The sequence below is a fragment of the Stegodyphus dumicola genome, chromosome 8, assembly GCF_044657685.1.
Source record: "Stegodyphus dumicola isolate Sdum_Otavi_A_Nest chromosome 8, ASM4465768v1".
Lineage (NCBI taxonomy): Eukaryota > Metazoa > Arthropoda > Arachnida > Araneae > Eresidae > Stegodyphus > Stegodyphus dumicola.
The window spans coordinates 85,233,921-85,260,651 of record NC_140775.1 but is presented as its reverse complement, the minus strand read 5'-3'; the positions used below and the strand labels follow the sequence as shown (position 1 = coordinate 85,260,651).

The 26,731-nt window shown below is 34.5% G+C and overlaps 1 protein-coding gene across 10 annotated transcripts in view; it reads right to left on the bottom strand.

Annotated features, from left to right (window-relative positions):
* Window positions 1-26,731, bottom strand: part of LOC118193314 (uncharacterized) — a 277,544-nt gene that overhangs the window by 19,575 nt on the left and 231,238 nt on the right. Inside the window, exon 1 of one of the 10 annotated variants that reach the window (XM_035364388.2) lies at window positions 17,172-17,238. The exons of 8 other annotated variants lie outside the window; for them this stretch is intronic. The gene's annotated coding sequence lies outside the window, so the exon portion shown is untranslated. Of the gene's footprint in view, window positions 1-16,117; window positions 16,627-17,171; window positions 17,239-26,731 lie in introns of those variants that run through there. One more of the 10 variants, XM_085822067.1, reaches the window with a different exon arrangement.

The window sequence follows — 26,731 nt, the reverse complement described above, 5'->3', positions numbered from 1 at the left end:
ACCTTCTTCGGAAACATACAATGACCTGACTAGAACAGAGAGCTTACTAAAGCTATGTTCACTAATTGTAGTAAGTAGACAGGATACAGACGAAGGGTATACAAAACCCTTTATTTTTTCTTTATATACAATGACTTCCGTACTTCGGAATACAATGACCCTCCACTCGGGGTCTAACTTAAAAGATATCAAAATAAAACTAAACTCTAATTTAACTTTAGAATAAGATTGGCCTTATAATAACAGAAAGCGTATGTAGCACAGAGACTGTGAACACTACAATACGTTTAATTTATCAAGAGGATTAAAACCTCTGGCCTGGAAGGCAAAGTAGCAACAGCGTAACTTCTAAGGTAAGCGGCCTGCTTCGAACTCACGGCTTCCTCTCTTCTGCTTGGCAAAAAGGCCACACTTAAATACTTGGCGTTCGCCAGACAACTTTGCATAAACTCCTTCACGCTTATAATTCTGGCCGGAAGTAGAAAATAAGAAGTGATAGTAAAGATTTAAAATAAAATAAACGTTAGTAAAACTTAAGATCCTTACATACTTCCCGCCAGAGTTAATTAGTTTGAAACTGAGGTCTAAAACGACCTTGTTGAAAACTTTTAGCTCTAGAAACTAACGCGAGGCCAACCTTTTACAATCATAACTTAGCTAGAAACTAAAAAATTTTAAAAGAAAGAAATTTGTTACAATAGCAGCTCCCGGAATATACAACAATCTTTTTTCTTTTTCATCTGTACTGCATCTAAACAGGAGCTTTATTCAATTCTGGTTCCTCCCAGAGATCTGGAAGGAAAACTAGTTTAATGAAATGTTACAGAATGACATTGCAAATAACATATAGAATATACTTTTTCTTAACATTCTTATTTCATTCATGACTATTTTAATTATCTCTCCCCGTGCTCTCTGACATGTGTTGTAAAAACACCAAACACGAATGTGTTTCTGTCTATGTGTTCAACACTTCCTCCTACAATCAAAACACTAACGTGTTAAAATTCAACATACGAGACCTCTTAACACACCCTAATTTCAACTCTAGACCCTGAGGTACTATTCTGAAAGTGGCTAACTCTAAAGTGTAGCGTCAGAGAGCCTAACTACATCATTCAACCTTTAACACATATTCACCATGATTTAATCTTTACAGTCACACGAATAACAAATTTTTAACATTACTTTCACTTTTACCATATCACGGTATTTCTAAACATTCAAAATAACAGTTCACATGTATACAAGAACATATCAAGATGCCGTTAATTTTACACATTTGAAAACATACATTAGTAGTACATTGTTAACTTCTATTCTTTTCAAAGCAAGTGCCAATTTTTGAAATACTACATTTCAAAAAGTCTTTCAGACTAAAACTTCTTTCTTGTTAGAATGTTTTAAATAAAATTTATACAATAACTTTTTACAATATTTAAGTCTTTATACAACGCTATTATACATCAACTTTAGTTTTACGCGCGAGTAATTGAAAAACATAATAAGAAAATCGGTCACAACTCATTTCTCGCCCTTTTGGCGATAAAGGTAGACCTCGCATGAGGTAAAACTTCTTGAAATCTGCCACTTGCAGTAAGAATGAAAGATTAACTTAAGTTTGTAAAGTAACATAAAATTTTACTTATCTTTGTAATATTCAGACATCCTTTTCTGGGCCCAGTCTTTAAAGGTGCTGCAGACCGTAGCTTGGTTGATCCTCCTTCTTGTACGGGCTCGCCCTTCAGTGCTTTCCTCTGGAAGCTTCCGTTTTTCACCACTACGGCCACCCTTGAACATCTTCCTTTTGTGCTCTGCTTGTGGTTTTGGCCGTTTGAAGGCAGCTGGTCTTGGTGGAACCGGGAAACTTCTGTCGTGATCCTGCTTGGACCTCGTTGTTGGCCGTTCAAATTTTTCTTGTACTTTTTCCTCCGCCGCTGATCGCCCTTCCGCAGTTCGGCGACTTTTGCTGCGGAGAGTTCTGTCGGATGAGTCAATCTTCCGTTTCACAGCCGGGTTATAGTTGCCGTCCTTTCTCCCGGTCTTTTCCACATACGTCGTCCTTCTCCCTTCTTCATTCTGGGGGTGTTCGTGAACTCTGTTTTTTGGACGGTGGAACGGCTTCTTTTTCTTTTTACCTTCAGTTTTTCCGCGGGGCAATTTTCTTTTCACTTGCTTCTGTCTCTCATTGGCTTGCCCTTGTACTTGTCGTTTTCCCACCTCTGGAACTTGTACCTGCGGTGTCTGCCGTACCGGATCCTGCAAAAGATCTGAAAAGATTTGCATTTTATTACGATCGAAGTAGGGCTTGATTTGATCAATGTTTGCGGAACAGGTTTCACCATTTCTTGCCTTTAACACTACAACAGCGTGAGTTATTTTTTCTATAACATATGGTCCTTCAAAGCGTGGAAAAAATTTGGCAGTTTTATCTTCTGGTGCTGAAGAAAGTGAATGCTTAATTTTTAGTACTTCATCCCCTACTTTATAAGTTACTCCCCGTCGTTTCAAGTCATAATACAATTTTTGTTTTCTTTGTGCTACTTCCGTATTCTTTTTTGCTTCTTTTATTAGTTTTTCTATATCACCCATTTTAAATTCTGGGGCTCTTTGTTGCACATAAAATAGTTTATCTAACGGTGTTATAACCTTTCTGCCTAGAAATAACTCAGCAGGAGTTTTGCCCGTTGTATCATGTTTTGCGGTCCTAAGGGCGAAAGCAAATTCATTGACATAGTTATCCCAGCTTTTATGAAAATTTTTAACATAACTACGGATAATTTTCACTATATTTCTGTTGACCCGTTCCGCTATATTTGATTGCGGCCGATACGGGACCATTTTTAAATGACGTATGCCCAGTTTTTGGCACATGTCTTCAAATATATTACTTACAAATTGAGGACCATTATCCGATATAACTTTTAGGGACGCCCCGTATTTTAAAATATATTTATTTAAAATAGAATCGGTAACTAATTTCGCGGAGGCTGGTTTTAAGGGAACAATTTCGGTCCATTTACTAAAATGATCAACTATAACAAGGAGATAGCGACTTTTGTTTAACTGACTTTTTGGGAAAGGGCCCAATAAATCGATGCCGATTATTTCATTTGGAAATTCGGATTTAATACTATTTAGAAACCCGGCCGGGCGGAAATTAATATAATTAACGGCTTGACATGTTGGGCAGGACTGGACATACGCCCTTGTTAACTTTTGCAGTTCAGGAAAGTAGACTGCCTCGCGTACGCGTTGAGTAGTTTTTCGAATACCAGCATGAGAAGCTAAAGGGCTGTCATGGAGCTCTTGCAGGATATTTAATCTAAGACTAGCTGGGATAACAGGTCGAAATTCGTTGTTGGAATTCGTAGTTTTTGTGTAGAATAATAGACCATCTATTAGTTCGTAATGGGCCGCCCTATTTCTTATCGCCACAATATCTTGGTGGCTAAAATTTTCAGGATCCTTCAAATACTCATAAATACTTCCAAACTCAGGATCCTTACCCAGTTCGGTTATTACAGTTTCTCGGGAATTTATTGTACACGCTGTCAGCATTGCAACTTTTACGGTATTACCCTGTTCGTCTAATTTAATTCGTGACAGGGCATCTGCTACGATATTTTCCTTTCCGGGGGTATGCTTGATTACCAGATTATATTCTTGCAGCTTGAGTGCCCATCTTATTAACCTTGGGGATAAATTTTTCCCAGAGTACAATCTAGTTACCGCCGTATGATCAGAATATACTGTTATCGGCGCCTTTCCAAAATAGACTCGGAACTTTTGCACTGCTAACAGAACTGCAAGTGCCTCTCTCTCGGTCGCGGAATAGTTTCTTTGTGTTTGATTTAAAGTTCGGCTAAAAAATGCCACTGGCTGCTGATTTTGCGAAAGTACCGCTCCTACCGCATAATCCGAAGCATCCGCTGAAATTTCTAAATTTTCATCCTTTTCAGGAAATTTCAACACAGGGGCTTGCGTTAATGCTTGTTTTAATTTTTCGAAAGCACTATTGGCTTCGGCCGTCCACGAGAATCTTGCCTTTTTCCTTTTTAATTTTAACAATGGCTCAGCGATAGCCGCAAAATCTTTTATAAAGGACCTATAATATGAACAAAGTCCTAGAAAAGAAGAGAGCTTCTTTGCCGTGTTTGGAGTCGGATACTTTTGTACAGCGATTATTTTTGATTCATCTGTCTCGATCCCTTTTTGCGATATTTTGTAACCTAAATATTTTAATTCAGGGGCTGCAAATTTGCATTTTTCGACATTAACTTTTAGACCGGCCTCATTTAATAAAGAAAACACCTGTCTTAAATCCTGTACATGTTGGTCTAGATTATCACTAGTAATAATGATATCGTCTAAATAGATAAATGTGGACTTTCCGAGAACAGGTCTTAACACAATGTCCATGCATCGCTGAAATGTTGCTGGGGCGCCTGAAAGGCCAAACGGCATTCGCAAAAATGCATAAGTGCCAGACTTGGTTATAAAAGCAGTCTTAGGCACGTCCTCAGGCCTGATCCCTATTTGAAAATAACCATTCGTTAAGTCTAAAGTCGTCATAAATTTGGTTGATTTTATGTTCCTTAAAATTTCTTCTATAATCGGTAACGGATATACCGGATATTTCGTTATGGAATTTAATTTACGGTAATCAATAGCGAATCTCCACCTTTTTGGATGCTCCAAAGGATAATCATTATTTTTCTTACATAAAACCACCGGACTAGCATAACTACTTGAGATAGGCGTTACGATCTTTTTACGTAGCATATCGGTAATATGCCATTCTATAATTTTTTCCTTATTCTTATCATACCGGTATGGTTTTTGACGAACCGGCAATGCATCTCCGGTGTCAATACTATGGTTAGTAACCTGGGTAAATCCTGGAATAGCACTAAATAAGGAAGCAAATTCACTTACCACTTGTCGGATTCTATCTTGCTCGTCATTAGGCAGGTGGTCGAGATTTACCCTTGGCGGTTCAACCTTTTCTACACGCACTGGTTTCATCGTCAGCTTAAGAGACGCTTCATTAAAATCCAGTGTAGCTTGTGCGTCTGAAAGAAAGTCTATTCCTAGTATTAAGTGTGCTTGCAAATTCTTTACTATAAAAAACATCACCTTTACTTGTTCGTCCTTGATACGGATGTACAAAGGTACTTTACCTACGCACTTACATTGTTCTCCTTGCGCCGCTAATACTGTTGTATTATCCGCATTATATATGCGGTATTTGCGAAAATACTTTCTAAAAAAAGACTTCTGCCACACAGAACACTGCGCGCCGGTATCCAGGAGTGCGGTGGCCGGGATATTATTTACCAAGACTTCAATCTTCGGAAGAGTTAAATTTTTCACCATTACTGTATTTAACTTGTAGGAAGAGGGGTTTTCGTGGCCTTCGGATTTCCGCACCCTCTCGTCAGCAGAAATCCGTTTTAGTTTAAATTATTTTTCCTTTCGGTGCTTTCCTTCTTTCTCCACTGGCCTTGAGACTTTTTTCCTGGGTTGCTATTGAACTGTCGACGTTCGCCGGCTGTTTTTGAATGCTCGGGTTCTCCTTGCCCACTGATTCGCTTTTTCTCCGTAGCCATGTGCTTGAGTTTGCTGTAGTCTTGGCGTACCAAATTGGTTTCGCTGTTGATATTGGCGTCTTCTTTCGACGTCCGCCGTTCTTCTACTTTCAAACTGGATTGCTAGCTCAAATAATTTTTCCAGTGTAGTCGGATTTCTCAATTCAATAAAGTCTTGGGCCCACCAGCGGCCGAGCGGTAAAGTCGCTGAACACTGGTAGTTCGGTCCGAGGTTCGAATCCCGCGAACGGGCTGGCTGCATGGGTGTTTTCGTGGTTTTCCCCATGTGTAACGTATATACGAGCCAGTTTCCCTTAGAAAGTCCTCCACGAAAGGCATCCCTCCTCTTAGGCAGATAGCCCTAGTGTGCTTTGCCATAATTAAATACACCAATAAAGTCTTGCACTTGGGGTAGTAACCTCGGCAAAATCACTTGAATTATTTCAGGATCCGGACGGTTTCCATACAAGAGCTTGAAAACGTGAATTTTTCTTAAAATAAAACTCGAGAGGTTTTCCATTCTTTGTTGATATATACTGAAAAGTTCTGTTTCTAATTTCGCACGATCCCTTACAACAGGGAAGGCTTTTAGTAGGGCAGTCTTGAAATTTTCGTAGGTATAGGTGGGACTTCCTGCTTGACCCAAGAGACTTCTGCCGATACATTTGAACCAGTTAAGCGCTTGGCCCCTCAAAGCGCTGGTAGCTAAGGTAACTTTTTGAAACTCGTGCACGGGGTAGAGCATGAAGTGGTCCTCCAATTTTTCCAAAAAACTGGTTACCTGTGAGTTTCCATTAAACGTTGCTTCTGGTTTCATCGAAGCGCGCATGGTCTGGACAATGTACCCAAATCCTTCCAGGGCGGCAGCTGGCATTTCTGGATTCTGAGCTGTTTCTGCAGGCAGCACAGGTTCTTCTTGAAACTCGGCCATGGTTATTCTTCGTCGGGCGCCACTATCAGGTTCAATGTTTCTTCCAACCTTCTTCGGAAACATACAATGACCTGACTAGAACAGAGAGCTTACTAAAGCTATGTTCACTAATTGTAGTAAGTAGACAGGATACAGACGAAGGGTATACAAAACCCTTTATTTTTTCTTTATATACAATGACTTCCGTACTTCGGAATACAATGACCCTCCACTCGGGGTCTAACTTAAAAGATATCAAAATAAAACTAAACTCTAATTTAACTTTAGAATAAGATTGGCCTTATAATAACAGGAAGCGTATGTAGCACAGAGACTGTGAACACTACAATACGTTTAATTTATCAAGAGGATTAAAACCTCTGGCCTGGAAGGCAAAGTAGCAACTGCGTAACTTCTACGGTAAGCGGCCTGCTTCGAACTCACTGCTTCCTCTCTTCTGCTTGGCAAAAAGGCCACACTTAAATACTTGGCGTTCGCCAGACAACTTTGCATAAACTCCTTCACGCTTATAATTCTGGCCGGAAGTAGAAAATAAGAAGTGATAGTAAAGATTTAAAATAAAATAAACGTTAGTAAAACTTAAGATCCTTACAACCTGAAACTACTTTAATAAAATTCTCTGTTTCATTTTCAAAAATTTCGAAAACATATGCCAATACCTGCGGACCTTGAAATACAAAAAACTAGGAGTGTTCAGGAAATTTTTGTGCTGCGTGGCAATGTCATTTCAAAAGAACTACAAACTGACTTGAATTCACTTTGTAGTTCGAGATTCCGGTTGTTGAACTACTTCTAATAAGATTCTGTACTAAAATATATTAATATTTAATTAGATATTTTTAAGTTTCTATTTTCTTTGTTTAATTTCCTTTTTTAACATTTTTAATATTTTTACTACTTACCTCTTACTTTTTAATGCTGGGTAGGGAAGGAAAACTTTTATTCACTGAAGTACTCTTATACACTATGAAAATTAAATTACTAATTAATGTGCATACTAGTGTGCGGATAAATTTAGTGCATCATATATTGATCTAAAACAAAATTAAACGTAAATATCAACTCAGTAAACACTAGTTGAATATTCATAAAAATTCTACAAATATCTACAATAGATTAAAAGATTTCAGATCAAATTAAATAGTAATAGGCAAAATTACAGGGAAAACCACTAGGTAGTGGGAAAATGGAATTTTCACAATTTAAATTTAATAAATTTCAGTTTACTGTTGAAAAACATTTTCTTTAGTAATTTCCTTTAGTAAAGGCTAAAAATTAAAAACCAGGAGATTTAATATCTACCAGAAGACTGGGCGCAATGTTATAAAAAACAAAGACTCTTTCAGTAAAACCAAGATAAATAGCAGCTATATATTAAGATAATTATTTAAATACATTAATTAAAACTATTAAATTCATATTATTATAGTATAATATATATAAATTATTAAATTCATATTCTAATAGTAAAATATATATAAATTATTAAATTCGTATTCTTATACAGTAAAACCGAGAGCGAATCTCCGAAATGCTATTTTTGCATATAAGCATTATCTTAAATTGTTTTCATTTAATTTGTCCAACGCTAAAATTTCAATCATACATGGTCTTACGTGCATTCATCAACACTGAATGCTTGCTGAAATCAGCACTGGACAGGAGTCATCAACTATTTCAAAATATTTCCATGAACTGAAAATGAAGCCAAAGAAATCGTACAAGCTGAAAAAGCAACTGGCGGCGAAGGATTTTCAGATATGGAAGCAACAGAGAACAAGAATTAATCGAAAAATGACGATCCAGGGAGTGGATGATTTTGTAACACCAGCCAGTGATAATGAAGGAGACGATGAAACGCTTTTATATTACAAGAAGTTAAAAGAATTGCTAAAAGAAAAGCCACAGGAACTGCCAGATTTTGGAATGAAGACTAGTAAAGCTGGAGAAAGAAGTGGACAATTTATGAGAGGCATTGGACCCCAGCAAAATCATCACTCTTTTAAAAAAAAAATAATTGTATCACGTAATAAGAATCCTTTCATTTAACATTTGCTTCTTCTGTTTCCCTTTCAATTACTATGATATTTACGTTTGTTTAAATTATACACACTTTTTCAATCTCAGTTATATCTAATACTTTTCTTCTATAAGAAGTTAACTTTGCTGAACGCGATTTTAATGTACGCGCAATGTGTTAATGACGTAGCCTCAGCAGATTTTTTCCTTTAAAAATTATCCAATTTAATAATACTGATAAAGTTGCTGCTACTTTTGTGTATAATTACCAATGTATAAATTATAAACATGTATATATATTAAAATAAAGAAACAGAGTGGGATTTGTACACAGGATCACCGGTTTTATGTAACTAAGTTGCTCCTACCCATTCTTAACTGAGCCAAAAATCAGCTTAGGATAATGAGAATTTTAGAGTAAGACTCGGTTGATTTAATCTTGGCGATATGGTCTGACTAAATTTGTAATCAACTTATCAAAATACTAGGTGCGCCCATAAAGTAACCGGACAAATTAAAAGATCGTACGGTAAAATACAAAAAATGAAAAAATAAATGTATGTTTAAAAAGGCTGACATCTCAACTATTGTTAAAGCCAGTTTAAACTGGTCATTTTGTTGTTCCTTTGTCAAAACGCATGATGCATTTTCATTTACTGAGAAAACATCATACAAAAAAAAAAAAAAAAAAAAAAAAAAAAAAACTGCTTCAAGACAGAACAACGTTATAACATTACATTTTGTTACAAATTAGGTCAATTTGCTACTGAAATGTTACAAATGATTCGAACAGTATACAGTGATGCATCATTATTAAGAACATGAATATATGAGTGGTACAATCGCTTTAAATGTGGAAGCGAAAGCGTTGAAGATGAACCAAAGATAGGACGTCCTTTAGCTTCAATGCATGAGATAATGTGAAGGAAATTCGTTCATTGGTAAAAGCTGATTGACGTTAAAAACTCTGCAAATTATACCTGGAATAAGCAAACGAAGTTACAAGTTAATTTTAATTGGAAATCTGAAAATGAGAAATGCTTGTGATCGATTTCTGCCTCGGATTTTAACAAAACAGAGAAAAGAAGACAGAAAAGCTTGCTGTGGAGATTTGTTGTCTACTGCGAGATAGAACAACAATTTCTATAATGCACCACAGCAAGAGATGAGACCTGTTGTCTGCAGTACGACCCAGAAAACAAAAAGGCACAAGTGCGCATTGAAAAGGACCTTTTCCTAACACGCACACACAAAAAAAAAAGGGGGGAAGAAAAGAAAGGTGATGTCCAAATCAAAAACTAAGGCGATACTAATTGAACTTTTTTTTATTACGAAGGACTTATTGACCAGGAATTTGTCTCTGATAATCAATCAAACAATCATCATTTTTACAAGAAAAATTTTTTCTTTATATATTTATTTATTTTTTAAATTAAGAAATAGGATAAGGCAAGTTAGAAAGGAGCTTTCTGACTCTGGCCAATGATTTCTTTTCCACAATAATGTTAGGCCCCATACAGCATTGTCTGTACAATTATAACTTGCTAAGCATAAAATTGTAATCATTAACCACCCACCATATTATTCCGACTAATCGCCAGCTGATCTTTTTTTCCCCTTCTCCAAAGCTTAAGATGGCCATGAAAGGGTACAGATTTGGAAACGTCTAAAAAATAAATAAAATGTTACGCGTATTTTGCGAATGGCTACTTCCAACACCTATAAATAGTGTTTCGATGACTTGAAGAACCGTTAAAAAAACTGTATTGATTCCTCCGGCGAGTGGGCCTGCCAGCGGCCAAGCGGTAAAGCTGCTGAACACTGGTATTCGACTCGTGATCCAAGTCCCTGCGAAGGGGCTAACTCCATGGGCGTTTTCGTGTTTTTTTCCATGTGTAACTTGTATACGAGCCAGTTTCCTTAGAAAGTTCTCCACGAAGGCATCCCTCCTCTTATCAAGATAACATTCCGGTGATTTGCATAATTGAATAAAAGAAGCCTCTGGCGATTATTTCGAAGGAGATAAATTTATTTGAAGGTTAGTAATATTTTTCTTATAAAATTGTCCGGTTACTTCATCCAATAACCTTGTTGACCATTACTTTTAACAATATTTTATAGAGTAAATTTTTATAAAGTTTTTTAAGTAAATTTTGAAATAATAACTCATAGCATGTGAATGATCAAACTCAGAGATAATTCGGATTCGGAGATAATGCTAGGAAAGTTATATTTTTTTATCCAATATGTTACAAAGTAATCGATAATGTTAAAAAAGTTAACATTTTATGCAATCAATTTTAAAAATGCAAATATATTTTAGTAATATTTGACGATAATGCAAAGAGAGCTATCATGTCATGCAATCGATTAAAAAATGCAAAACCAGCATGTTTTAATAAAATTCGATGATAATTTTCGAAAAAGTTTCATTGTGTGCTATCGACTAAAAAGTGGAAAGCTATTTTAATAATTATTTTGTAACGATTTTAGTAACCTTATATATTAGTAACTATTTTAGTAGTGCCTTTGATATATTTATATCTAAATGTATCTAAGGCACTTATTATAATGACGTATACATTCTGCAAATAGCAGAAATAATCTGTCAGATTTCCAAGTTTCAAAACATTACATTTCGGTATTATACACTCACAGCATCGCTTTCAAGTTCAGAAACATTTCATCATTATTTCGTGATAATGACTATTAACTTTATGATAAGATTTCCAGAAAGAGGACCAAGCTTAAAATAACTTTTCCTGTTTATTGTTACAGGAACACTACAATTGTCTGATATGAGATGACCTTAGTAACAGATAACGAATACATTAAAACGGATTAAAAAAATAAAAATGTTAATACGTTTTTCAAGGAATATATTTTTGTATACCATTAAACGTTTTCTGAAAACTTTGCAGTTTCACAAACAGCCAAGCCTCTTGTATGAAAAAAGATGAGTCCCCTCGCATGAATGACTCGCGCAAGGTTCGAAACAGGAAAAATAATTTTACTTTTTTCCAGAAGTTCCTTGAAGTGCTGTAGTTTTCACTTTCAAGGAAAATAAAAGAAAGATGTGTTATTTTTCCTCCGCGGTAAAAATACAGTAAGGGTGGATTTCCTCCTTTCCGATTTCACCTTTTTCTATGGAATAATTGGAAGGGGAACTGAGAAGAGGGAACAAATTTAAGCAGGGAATTGCGATGAAAACAAGAAAACACGATTAGCGTACGAGCGGTGAGCATTTTCTTGTGATAATGGGGCGTATAAGACGGGCATCTCTTTCAAATGTGGATTTTATAGAATAAACATTACATTATATTCGGCTTACATCCATACAACGACCTCGCCTAGGAATGACAATACATACTTTCGGAACAACGTACAGCTGCGGATGTTAATAACCAGCACACGACTGAGATGAAAAAATAAAATTTGATAATGGTATAATTAATGAGTATTAATGCAGATTTGACACGTGCACAAAGTCGTCATAGGTATGATCGACAATATGCATGCATGGTCGATACCGGCACAGCATCACGAATTGAATACCCACAGAATAGACTGTGTAAAATTCACACAGGCAAACACTGGATTGAACCGATGTTGCGCAGAATCGGCGCTGGCATAAGACACAAGCATAGTACCGATATTGCGCATAATGAACACCGGCGTTGGTTCAATAACGACACGGAATACAAATGCATAGGACCGATATTGTTCTGAATCGACAATGGCATAGTACCGATTTTGCGCATAATAAACACAGGCGAAGAATCCACACCGATATGGGATAGGTCCAAACACAGGACCGATATTGCTTTGAATCGACAATCGATACGATCAATAGGATCGATACTGGCACAAGATCGAGTACCGATATTGCGCATAATGAACACCGCCATAGGATCGTCACCGACACGGGACAGACACAAGCACGGGACCGATATTGCATTGAATCGACAGGGCAAAACATTGGCAGGCATTCAACTTTTCCATAGTATGGATAAGGCTTATAATTAGCAACTGCACATAATCAAGAGCGAGAGAATTTCATTAAATAATAAATTTTGGGGACAGCTTTTATAGCATCGACATCGACGTAAGACCGACAGTGGCAAAGGATCGAAATCAGCAGGTAGAGTGGCTGTTGATCACGTGATGTCTCTTAAATTGGAACCAATCCCATAATAAAAATGTTCATCCCCCCCCAAAAAAAAATCTAATTTAAAAAATTGCACGCATATAGATACAGACGCACCTTATCTACAGTAAACAGATAAATAATTTGTGACGTATATTATCCGAAAATGGAGTAGAAAGTATACTGTAGTTGCTGATCGTTCTTGTAAAAATCTAACTTTCTTTCCTTGTAAATAACCTATGCTTAAAACGATTTTTCATTTCCCATGTTATTCATATATACTAAGTTTCCGCGTTCTTATTTCACCATACACTGTCTTAAAAAAACTGTTACTTTTTTACGTTTTGTCACTTAAAGTTGTGACCATCAGTTAATTTACATCCTATGCATACACGTGTGTGCAATTTAGAGAGCAATAAGTGGAAAATAAAGATCAAGAGACAGAAAACGAATGTAAGAGGGAGAGTGAGAATTACATGTAATGACAATCTTTTTAAATTTAGCCTCAAATTTCAGTTAGCAAATAACAGCAGAATTTTGACAGAGTTTCTATACGGGGATTTTCAGTATGCGCAATGTAGTTTTATTAAGCTGTTAGAAAAATTTAACATAGTGTGTTTCCCACAGGAGTTATATAATGATTTCAATATTATGAATGAAAAGTTTCTGTAAAAATAAACTTTTCCTATGCTCTTCATACAACAAAAATTCCGTTCAGCAAGTATTATGCTACCATGAATTTAAAAAAGTGTACCATACTTCACCATGCAATACACATCTAGTTTAACAGCGAATTTTTCAATATGCATCATTTTTTCGTGGCACTGGAAACTTACTTAAATTCAAGGCTGGAGAGCAGTTTAGGGAATACAAAACAAGAGCTACTATATATATATATATATATATATATATATAAAGGATTCGTCTTAGAAAATACGGCATAGACTATTAAATTTGTTATTAGGATATGCAAAGCTCGTGAGAGATATCTGTATAAAGACAGCGATGCTTTCCTGGTTCTATGAGAAGGCTCACAATCCGGTTACACATGGGGAAAACACTAAACACCTATTCAAGTAATACATTCGTTTATCTGGATTTGAACCCGTGTCGAACTCCCAATATTCAGCGATCTTAATCACTCGATCACTGGTGGGCCAATACTTTATTGAGCATTATCTATCGAGCATTCTTTCCATGATATTTATGAGGTAATACGGCAGCGAATATTTCCTATAAAAGTAAGGAAGGAACGTTCCGCATTTTTAAGTAATTAAAGCACAATGAATATTTGATTAACAAGATTTTTTTTTTCTGTACAGACTATATAAATCCAGATTTTATTTTTTCTCCTACCTACAGCGTTGAAACTGCTATCTAAAATTATCCGCCTGAATTAAAAACCTCTTTGAAGTACACTATCTAGGACCGATAATAAAAGAAATAAAGCCTATAGTCTCATTACTTTTCTGTGCATTTTTTTACTGTATGCAAGTCCCTCCCCCTTTATTTGTTTTTCTTATTTTTTATCCGAGTAACCGATAAGTTTAACCTCCCTCTCTCTGCTCAAAAATAATTACGCTGTAGCTGAACTCTTGAACCGAGGGTAGTGATTTATTATCGTATCATTTAATCCAATGAGTAAATACAACATTCCCTATTCGCAGGAAAGCGGATTACATTACGAAACGTTCAATTTACATATGCATGGCACATGATCTTTCTCATCGAGAACTACCGGCATCAGAACTTAAAACTGTTGCCAACAGTTTCGTCTAGCGACCGAAACCCTCCATCAATTCAAATGAGGCTTCGCCTTAACAACCCGTATGATCGTCATGCAATATCGGTCCCGTTTTTCCGTTGCGAAACCCCCACAATTAGGGCAGGACAATGGCACGGGGAGGGGGAAGACACCCTTATCTACTACTTAAATACTTCCCGGACACAAGACAGATGTCCTTTGCCGACTAATAAGCTGCAACGGCGCAGGTGACTTAACTCATTCTGAGGAGGGGGGCAGCCTAAGACTTGTTTTGGGGTCGTGTAATTTAATGGAGATATCATTAGAAAACTCAAGGCGCAGGATTCTTCTTTTTTCCTCATTATTATTGTTTTTTAACCAGCCGAGGGGGGATGTTGCGAAATACGTGCACCAAAGAGGGAAACGCACTCATGAGCATCATTACAAAGCGTGATCATTTGTGTCTTGTTTTCAACTTTGAAGACGATTTTTCGAAATACTTTCCCTATTTGTTTTTGCCTCACCCTTTCAAGAATAAGATTTGATTCCTTAAAGTGCTAAAGTGTCCAATGTAAATATCTATTTTATAAGCAAATTCTTTATATAAATATCTACTTTATAAGCAAATTCTGTAACACAGAGTTTAAATATTTCTATTTAAAAATGTTTCAAAAGCTTCCTTGCAAAAATAAACTGCTTTTCTTAGTCTTCAATAATTCTGTAAGTCTACACCACGCTTGTCATCTTCAAGACAAATATTTAATTTCTTCTTAGAATTTATCTTATGAATATTGCTTATGTGCTCAGTTTGTGGGCCTCATGAATTTTTAAAAAATAACGATTTTTAAGGGGAGAATTTACTTTAGGGGGACAAAGAATATTCTGCAAACACTGAACCTGGGTTTAAGAGGACTAGTTGAGAACCGCAACACTTTTCTTTGCTAGAAATTGTTTGACGAGAACTGAAGTGTGTGACGGCCCACTTGTCATGCAGCAGAAATCAGTTACTTGATTGAGCTTTCTCGGGCCGAATGAACTGAATTCTTTTCATTACAACTTTATAAAATACCCAGTTTACCGTGTGCTCTTCGAGGGGGGGGGAGGATTCCATGTGAATGGAAACAACATGTTTTATTTAATATTTGTAATGGTTTTTTCGGCAACTGCTGCCTAGTATTTAAATCATTATAGTAAGAAGCTTTATAACACGATCGCTCTGTACTTTTCTACTGTCAAGGAGAAATTGCAAAAGAAAAATATACGGCAGACATGGAGAGAAAAAAGTCTCCACTTGTAACCATTTTCTACTATAAATTTACTACATGATAATAGGCATATATGCTTTCATGCCAACGCCGATTTAACTAAGAAAATCTTTCATCTAAAATCACATATTTAACATTAAGTCTACTCTGTTCTTACTTTCATCAACACCCAGGAAGAAAATTATAATACCTGTAATATTTGGCTTCGGATTTCGAAGGGAGTGTAATAAAAAGGGCGACAACAAAAACGCTTGAAATAAATTATTAAAATAAAAATAAAACAGAAAGAATAAAGGTGTATGAAAAGGAAGACACGCAGCTGGTATTACGAAATGCCAGTAGGAGATGGCGGGAGGGGGGACATGAACGTGAAAGGCATGGCAGAAAAAAAAAAAAAAAAAAAAAAAAAGCTCGTTCTACCTGTGGAGGAAATTCCTGGTGTTCAGATGGTAGCGGTGTAGAAGAGGTGGGTGTGTAGACACAGACCTGTAGGTGGGCACATCGGGGGTGGGACTCGCATGTGCCTTTCGATGAAAAGGTTTTCTATTTTTTTGTATTTTTCCTGGTCTCGGTGACAGAGGGGAGACGTCGGTTTTCCTGGTAGACGCCTGTTATTGTGGCTTTGTGTGCAGAGAGGTTTGTATGTGGGGGTGGCGAACAATTTCGGGATGGTAGAGTTTCGCAAACTGGTGATGGTTGGCGAAGCACCTATACGGTGTTTTTGAGTGGGTAGACAGACCACTCTGGATTTATATTCGTTAGTTAAGGTTGGATGTTCCTGTGTCATAAGCAATGCTGTTGGTTGAGTAGTCTAAGAAGATTGTTCCAATCCAGCGCGTGGGTTTGAGTCCAGGTTTAAGCCACCGGTGGTTTAAATTCTGCGTCTTCTTATGACGGGTGAGGTCACAGCACTTAGATAACCCGTGAGAAGTTTAAGCAGAGGTGTAGCTATCCATATATTATTCTGATGTTCCTTCAGCCCTCAGGTTTAAGCATTCTTTTCAGTCCTACAATGGGTATTCACAGCTTAATATTCTACACCAAAAATATGATAGTTTGGATAAAAATATGACGGTTTGTAAGACCATCTAAACACAAAACACATTCACTTCTAAGAAACCGTTTTTATACAAAGTAACAAACAGCAATCTCTATTTTCATAAATTACGTAATTATAAATCGTACTATTATTTAAGACAAATGAACTAACACATATGAGAACATTTATTTAATTCAGAACACAGTATCGTCTATATAACGACAAGTATTTAACTTTCATTTAATTGTTTAAAATTAACAAAGATCGGATCTTTCAGATATTAAATACAGGCACAGTATTCTGCATAGGGACTGAAATTCAAATCATTAAATGTATACTTCAAAAATTAATACTAATATTTAATAATTACATTCTTTTTTTAAAAAAATTCTCAAGCAATCAGAAACATGAAAAATGAAATGAGTGTTGCTCTACCTTTGATGAGTTCGGAAAATTCTGAAATTCGTCTAGGGTTTACTAAGTAGTTCCATGAGATCTTTAGTTTCTACTAAAAAAATTAAGTATCATTAATAGAATAATTTTATGATTTCTTCAAGCATAGTTTGACGAATCTTAATTCATTTTTTGAGATAGACAGATTGATTTGATATCCAAAAAATACTCATATAATCATCTATGTTATATATGTTAGATTACTATATCTAGTAAATTAATCTATGAATCTATCATTCTAAAAGAAATTTACCTGATATTTTTTTTAAACTTATGGGAAAGAAATAAATCTTTCTAATCTCTCTCTCTAGCTATCTCTCTTCTTTTTTTTGGGGGGGGGAGAAAGAGAGAGGGAGAAAGAAAGAACAGAGAGTTTTCTATCTAAAAATATGGTACTTCATAGTACTAAAGATTAATTATCAATTTAATCGGTAGATAAAGATCTTTGAAAATATTCGTTTTCATACATTAAGCATTCCCTTGTGCGCACTTTCACGATGTAAATGATTAGCACAGCCAGCTAGCAATTGGAAGATCCGACTGGAACCTCCAAGGAAGCATAACTGATTTCTCATATTTTTGGCTCCAAAACTCCTAATAATTAATACAATGCTAATAAAAGACTTTTAAATTTATTGAGAAATGCAATTAAATTGAAATTAGTATTATTTCAAACAAATACCTTTATAAAAGTACTGTTTTAAATTTCGAAATGTCAATATTATGTAATTTAACAAAGGAATAAAGAGAATGCAATGCACTCAGATTTCTCTAAATTTTTCTTATTAGAGTCTAATGAAACCTGATAAAGACTCTTTAAAATATGTTTTGTGATGTGAGCATTATTTTTAATATGCCCTCAAGTATATGACATTTCGATAGTTACTTTCAACACGCAACAATAAAACATTATTATGCCATTATGTATGAAAAATGTACTGTTTAATAAACTAAAATAGAAAAATAATAGTTTTTTTTATATAATTTAAGAAAAAGTCTTGCATAATCCCACCTTCTTTGAGTAAATTAAGAATTATGTCACATTTAAAAGAGTTACTAAACAATAACATCGAAGATACTACATTTCTTCCCTAGAGAGATTAATGAAATAAATAGTCAATTTAATAAAATCAAAGATATATATTCGCAACTTGTAGTTAAAAATGGGTTATACAAATACAGAAGTCCCCCCCCCATTAAATAGTATGTTTTTAAATTTAGGAAAAGGATTTTAGCATCGAAACCGTTTGTTGACACAGACAAAAACACGGTAAATGGCTTCATGCAGCTAACTAAACAATCTTACGCCACATTCCAGAATTTTAGCAAACTGTGAGTAACTCAAGGTTCAAATTTAATTCGGACTTAGGGGAAGGGTTACTTCGCAACATGACTTTTATGCCAAAAATCTTATGGCCGGGGGGGTTATTAAAATTTAAAAATGGAATTATTTAAAAATGGAAAATAATAGAGCAGTTATACAATTAAAAATAATAGGGATTAATAAACATTTCAATTTCCTTCGGAAAAGACTTCATATTTGCGAAAGCACAAAATATTCCCTAACATTCACAATAATAGCCGCATAAATTAGAAGTCGCTATAAAATTTGTACCTTAATGCTTCAGTTTGACATTCTAGCGGTTTTAATATAAAACTCTCACAACAAGTGATATTTATCAATACTTACTTCTAAAAATTTACTGTGCTCTTATACAGCCAGCTAATTAATGAAGGGGGGGGGAAGTAATGAACTGAAAGTCCTCAGTCAACTCGTCAACGAAATTCAACAATGCCGGACTTTGTGGTTAAAATTAAATACCATAAAAAATAGCAAAAAGTAAGAATTTTTAAAACACCAACATCACATAAAAGGTTCTTATGTTCCCTTTACATTAGCAATTAAAAAACTTAACCAAACTAAGTGACCAGTAGCTAAAAAATCATCATTGTCAGCGCAATAAAAGATTCTATGGAACAAAAAGGTTTAACTTAAAAACATATTTCTATCTTAATGACAGAGAAAAGACTGTGGAAAGTAATAGGTATAGCTGCGGGTAGGAAAAAACAAAAAATAAGAGTATTTTTTTTTTCCAGTGGTACCTTTTGTTGTGTTTCTGCAAGGTCAGCGACCGGAAGTCACGTGACTTGCTTGCCAAATGTGTCTCCGATACTAATTGGAGAATCTCGTCGGCTTTCAAATTATCATCGCCCCAATGTATCTTTATGTTGTTCTTTTCATTAAAGTGAAGTGTACAATACAATAGCTGTGAGCTCTTTTCCCACTTTTAACTCAGAAACAGAGAAGTTTCATTTTTTATTACTTTTAAAATCCTGCATAATAGAGCGGGGGGGGGACTAAAAGACTTCTTTAAGAACATTTACCGACGATTTCATGATTAAAGTATATTTAAAAAAAAGGGAGGAACACCCTTTACTTCTTTCAAGCATTTTTCGAAAATAAGCAAAACTTCGTGTCTCTTCAGATGATGCAAATATAGTTTGACAGGCAAATTCAGTAATCGAAATATTTTATTTTAATTAAGAATATCAGCCGTTATGTGCGCTCAGCGAAATTTAAATAAATTAATTTTCCTCATGCCACGTACCATATCAATAAGGGAAAAGTGAGAAATAAAAATTTACATCGAATCCTCTTTAAGCCAACCAACATGGATCCAAATTATTTTTTATTGAGATGGTCACTTTCGCAGACGCTCATTTACAGGAAGTGGTATAATGTATATAAATATTCGTATAATGTATATAAATTATGTAGTTTAAATAGTTTTTTAACTTTCCAATTTAAATGAATTATTTTTTCTCATGATATACATTTAATCGGCAAGAAAAGGAATAAAAATTACACTGATCCCTTAATAAAACGATTCCTCATTGTTCCGAATGATTTTTCTACGAAGAACCGATGTCCAGTAACGATACATTCTTCTGAATACTAGTAACTTTCAAACATGTTCGTTTAGAGGAGATGGCAGCTACAAGGAGTACACGGTGTATTGAATAAACTACGTTTTATACATATTTCTTCAGGTTTAAGAAGGTTTATATTAAAATTGTAATCATGTGTGAAAAAAGAAAACTCACAAACATGAACGTTAATGAGATTTTTTTTTAGGTAGAATACAAATTAAAAAGCATTATCCGGCAATATCTAAAACACTGGTATGTATAGTGCTGTGAAAAATATACTGAGATAATTAGGAATTAAACAAGATAAAAAGTATTAGGGTACATACAAATAAGTTTAAAACCTAAATTCTCGTTCCCCTCCTATTTAATTTTTTAAATAATTTGAAGATAAATATTGCATTAAATGAGTTTGAAAGAAGAATGCGAATATTACACAGGACTGCTAAAACAGTGCTTAAACTCAGTATTTTTAATTCCTAAAAACTACTTTTGTAATGGGCACTCTTTTTTACGGTAATCATTAACAATTGAAGGCTGTAGTTGCATTAGGGTTCTAATGGAAATAAAGTGGTCATGATGGAAGTAATCTAATTGTTAAAGATTAAAGATTTCCTATCATAATCAACGTTATACATTAAAACTTCTCCTCTACCTTTAATTAACTACTGTAACATTTTTATGAGCTACTTCCACTCAAAATTTACAAAATGATATAAATTTTTTTTATGATATGCAACTAAATTAAAACGATTAAAAGAACCATTAAATCTTGAAATGCCCGTGGAGATTTAATTGAAAAGGCTTATCAACCTGAAAATATAAAACTTATATCTGATATGATTATCCGTAAAAAACCCTTTAATCCCCGAATCATGGATCCATAGCGATCAACTAATAATTACCTTATAGAGTCCACTTGATTAACTCCAGTGTGACAACTGTAAGAGTAGTAACTGCACAGAAGAAGGGTTAAAAGTACCCTTTATTAACTCTTTAAAATTTACAATGCGTCAATTCGACGCTAACAAACTACGCCTCCGCTTGGGCGGTAACTGAAATCAAAGAACTAATTAAAGATTTGAAGATAGGTACAAGTCGTAGAACTAAACTACAGGGCTCAGCTAATTCCCGTTTCTTAAACCCGCGTCGGAACTAGTGGCAGAAAGTAAATGCAGTTTTATATTACGAAAAACCGCAAAAACTTTGGGAGAAGATGCTTACGCAACAGAGGTGACGGCAATAGCCTAATTCTCTCCCTCTCTTTCCTACTGAAATTCTTTCTTCAAGGTAGAATTTGCATTCCTTCACGCGTGCTACCAAATTTAAATTTTCTGGCATTGACAATTAGGAGAACGAAGGCTTATAGGAAATAATAACAAACTAAATAAATTGGTTATTTAAAATAAATCCCTACAACCTATCAAATCATGCGATGGAAAATGATCTTGAAACATTCATGAAAAATAAATATGACACACAAAATTTATTTTAAAACAATGAGTGTTCAACAAGGAATTCTTTCTTTTCCAAACGACCGGACACTTACTAGAAAATATCTGTCGATAATGGCCAGTCCCACTGGTTATTTCAACGTCTCATCCTCCAGAACTTTGCCCGCGTCATACCAGCACGAAACATAAGGAAAGACATTACACTTACAACCAAGCCTTACGAGGAAGTCGGGACACACACTTCTGATTCGGAACCGCAGTCATCATCCGCTAATCACTATACCTTCCAAAGTGGCAGAAAAAATAAAATTCTGTGAGGAGTATGTTTTACCAATCTGCAAGAATACTGAAATCCACTAAACCATATACCCATGGCCCACATGAGATCCAACTGATACCTAGATTTCTGAAAATCTTAAAAAATCCACGAAACTGAAACAGGAAAAAGGAACTCCAAGTTGAAATTTGTATAATTATTTCTATAAACGGTGACCCATCATTCGCTAAATGAACGAAAGCGAATTAATAAAGGATAGGTTGTATGGTCCTATGTGATATCTCTGGTTGTGCAAAACAAAAAGTGGATAAATAGTAGATAAATAGTCTTTCAATCGAAAAATCCCTCCAGTGTTTTGCCGTAAGTTAAGCTAACTTCTATATGAAGGTTGCCCCGAATAAGGAGAAATACTACAACATATAAATGGGAGGTCAGAGTACCCGGAAGAAACTCAAGAGTTCCTAAATTCGAGGTTATAGGAAGAGTCAGACCTGGTAATGTAACCCTATGCTGCCAAAATAATTTTTGATAAATTCAAAAACACCTTATTTTTCTTTCTAAACTAAATTTTATTCATGAATAAACCACAAAATTGTTATAAGATGATTTTAGAATCCATTACAAATCATTTTATTCAAAATTGAGAATTTATTATATTTATTATAAGATTTTCCACAAATCTGCTCCACGTATGATACTGTAATAAACGCAACGAAATTGATTTGAAGAGCGTAGATTATAACTCTCAAGAATTGCGAATTCGCCTTTCATATCAAGATAATAAGCTGCAAAGAAAGGAACTAATTTTGCAATCGTTCGTTAATTCTATTTTTTGTAAGAAACAATCCGCAAGTATGTGTACTATTAAAATGTCTCCGATGTAATGGCCAATGTATTTTCTCCCAGGAAATAAAAAAAACTAAAATTTCTGAGCAGTAAATTATGTCAAACCTATATGAAGCATTTTTCGATCAAACGGGGCCAAAAATGTTACAGCTATTAAAAGAATTCTAAAAACTGAGTTGTATATTTTCTATAAGCCGTATATTTAGTTTAATATTAAGCGCGGGAATTTTATTTCTTATATAGCTGTTTATTTCTAGGAAGATTACATTAAGAAAAACGCGATATTTCTATTGTTTTATTTGGATGGTTTTTCTGTTTGCTTGCATCCAGGAATCTGGATTGCAAATCTTAAAATCAGCTTTCATCCTTCTTCTACCTAACAGGAATTTTACCTACATATACCGTACCCTTTCCAGTTTAAGAGGTTATCAGAAATGAAAGGCATTCTTCATTAATGTACCATTAAGAAAATAAAAGATTTCGATCGCAAGCAAATAATTCATGCATCTATGAAGAATTGTTTCTTTTCTTAACGCGAACGAACAATGGCTGAGTGGTTAAAGACCGTTGAATGCTGGGAGTTCGAGCCGGGTGCGATCGAGTGAACGGGCTAGCCGCATGGTCCCTTAGTGTAACGTGAATACGAACCAAGTCCAATTAGAAAATCCTCCACGAAGGCGTCACCTTAGGTAGATAGCGATCGTATATCAACACCATGGAGGTAGGAAGTAAGAAGGAGTCGCCCTAAACAAGTTTCTCCGTACCCTGGTCTGAAGCACCGGCGATCCCTACGTGGTGACCAAAACATTGGGTCATTTACCATTGAGTTCTATGGGATTTGACGCGTTCGGGTGTAAATATTTTGTAATTACGTCGCAAATATACATATAAATGTATATATTTTCTTTTTCTACAACACTTCAGAGTCCTAAGTATGTGAAAACAACATATTTTTAAACAACATTTCATTCTGAACGGAATTAAATGCTATACTTTTCACAGGACAGTTTTCTCAGAATGGTTTAATTTGAATGAAATATTTTCACAAGTTTTCGTTAATTAAATTAGAAAAAAAAATTACGGTAATTTGATTTTATTCGGTTAAGGTACAAAAATTAAGATCAAAGTTTATTGTATTATTAATATTAAAATTATGCATTATTTCTTTTCTATTTATAGAGCTTCTTCCTAAAATACTTTCTTAAACATGACATGATTTTTTGGCTTCTTTTAAATCGAAAAATGTAAGTCAATTTATAATTAATGCTCTATTCGGTTCATTTTAAATTAGACAATTATTAGGAATTAGCGAAATACTTAAAAGAAGTATTTCGCTAATTCCTAATAATTAAATAGGTATTAAATAGTATTTGACTTTCTCTGAACATTTCTGAAAGGGAATAAAATAAGTTTTTTTTTTTTTTTTTTTTTTTTTTTTTTTTTTAAGTATTATTTAAAACTTGTAACTGAGTTATTATAAAATGTAAAGGGAATAATTCTTTTAATTATACTTATCAGATTTTTTTTTTTTTTTTTTACCCTTCATTTCAACAATACATATTCCAGAACTTTATTACGTTCTTAAGTGCGCATCTCATAGCATTTGCTTTACAATACCTTTTAACAGATTGCTTTCCAATACGAACAATTCTTGCTTAAATAGTTTTATAACGTATTTGTCAACAGGATTTCAATTTATGTTTACAATTCAATATTAAGGTTATTATATATTTAGATAACATTTATAATCATTATAAATTAGATACATTTAATCATTAGATTTCTTCACAGTACTTTCACAGTTGTTTATAAGTGAATAAATTCTTCATTCCAAATACATTTATAAATAATTTAATGAATATTTAAGTATTTTGTCAAAGACAGATACATGCTTTTTGCAAGCACATGCATAAATACCCATACATATTTCCTATTTATCATTTACGGCATGTGCAAATCTTTAATTTCTGTGCATTCACTATATTTTTCGTGTAAAGTAATTTACACTCATTTAGCATACACCCGAAAGTTTTACATAAAAAATATATATGAATATAATTTGAATGAAAATTATAAGTATTATTTTTAATACCCACTCAAAGGTCAGTTTTTCTTCAAAATTCCTCCACGACGGCATCTCTCTCTTTAGGCAGATAGCCCTTGCATGCGTTACTCTATTTAATAAAAACTTAATCTGACCTATGTGCCTAATTACAAATATTTTAACATACATAATTTTATATTTACATTTAGCCATCAAGTTTCAAAATTTTCAAATCTTCTAGAAAATAAATTTTGGCAGATCTCTTTTAGCAATTTTCTTAAAATCTATATTTTTGTAGTGCAACAGCTTAGAATTTTATAAAACAAATTCATAATCAAAATCGCTGTTGTTAGTTATCGAAAAATAACCAAGATTTTTGCGTAAATGTCAGTAAACTATACAAACTGCTATTATCCATCACACTATGAATGTTTCTTTCATGCGAGAGTGTCCCTTTTTCGATTTCTATGACCCAAGCGTCACCAGACGAAGCTCGCTTGACAAGATTCTGATAGTATTTCGACACACGACAGTTCCATAGAAATCGAAAAAGGGACACTCTCGCATGAAAGAAACATTCATAGTGTGATGGATAATAGCAGTTTGTATAGTTAAGCAGTTTGTATAGTAAAGCAGTGCTTCACTTCTAGCGCGGAATGGCCTCTCCTCCCTTTCCTACCTCCATGATCAACACCCTAATAAACTAATTTATCTTCCTTATCGCGCCCCCACTTGGTGTAATTAAAACGACGAGCAATCCGAAGGTCAGAAGTTCGGATGTGGAAAAGGCATCTCTGCTTTTTCATTTAAAATGCTCTAAAAGTGGGATTTTAAATGCTATCTTCTACTAGTGGCGCCTGGACTAAAATGGGGTAGACGATAATTATTTGGCGACTGTGTCCCTGCTGTCTTTAAATGCAGAAAAAAGTAAGGAATTTTCTCCTTCATTATCGCGTGCCTTCGTGGCGTAACTGGAAGCAAGCCTAGCTAACATTGTTGCTTATCTGCCATGTTTTCTGCTCCGAAATGAACCTTACGACTTTTCAAATCTAGCAAATATATTTTAATAACCGACATCGATTTATTAACAAGTTTAATACATCTACTTAAATTATAAATTTGTAAAAATTAATTACTGGGTAATAATTAACCAGTTCAGAAAAAAATTGCAGTTCTAAACACATACAATTCTTAAAGATTCATCCCATTTTGTTGATATTTATAAGAAAGACAGCACAGCGCCTCAGAAGCTACGCAAATAGAATATTATTCTTAACACTGATATTTAAGATATTTTAAGATTTTCTAAAATAAAAAATATAAATATTCCTCAAAAAAAATATCTAAAATTAATTTATGTCAAAATCTGTTTAATCGACAAACATTAAACACTTTTTTAAACGTACATACGTACTAAAGCCAGAACAACCATGCATATGTACAGAATAGAACCTATTTTCCGATAACGATGTTAGGGATCAAAATTTACAAACTATCAGACTACTATTCTAAAAACATAAGCATAAATCCGTATTTGAAAAGATATTCAGTACGTCAAGCAGCATATTTTTTCAATAACGAGTGCTGTGGCAGGAATTTGTAGACGTTTTGAGAAAGCTGCCATCATTATCATTCTACTTCCTGATTGCAAGTTGAGCTGCAATATTCGTTGCAATGCAATTGGAAGAAATACCTAAAATTTTACAATCATTTCCTATAGATCGCATTCAAAAGACAGGTAATACAGCATTGTTGCAAGGGTAGGAGTGAGATGAACAAACTCGAAGGATGCATTAAGCGAAATGAACATAAAAAAGGGATAAAAACGGCTTGAAATTATGTGGTACTGAATGAACATTGTAGATTAATCCACATATTTATGGTCCAATCATTTCAATTAGTTCAAGACTTTCTTGAAAATATTAACAGCGTACAATATTATCTTATCACGAGGGCAGAAATTAAAAGAAAACTAATTTTAGTTGGCCTAGAC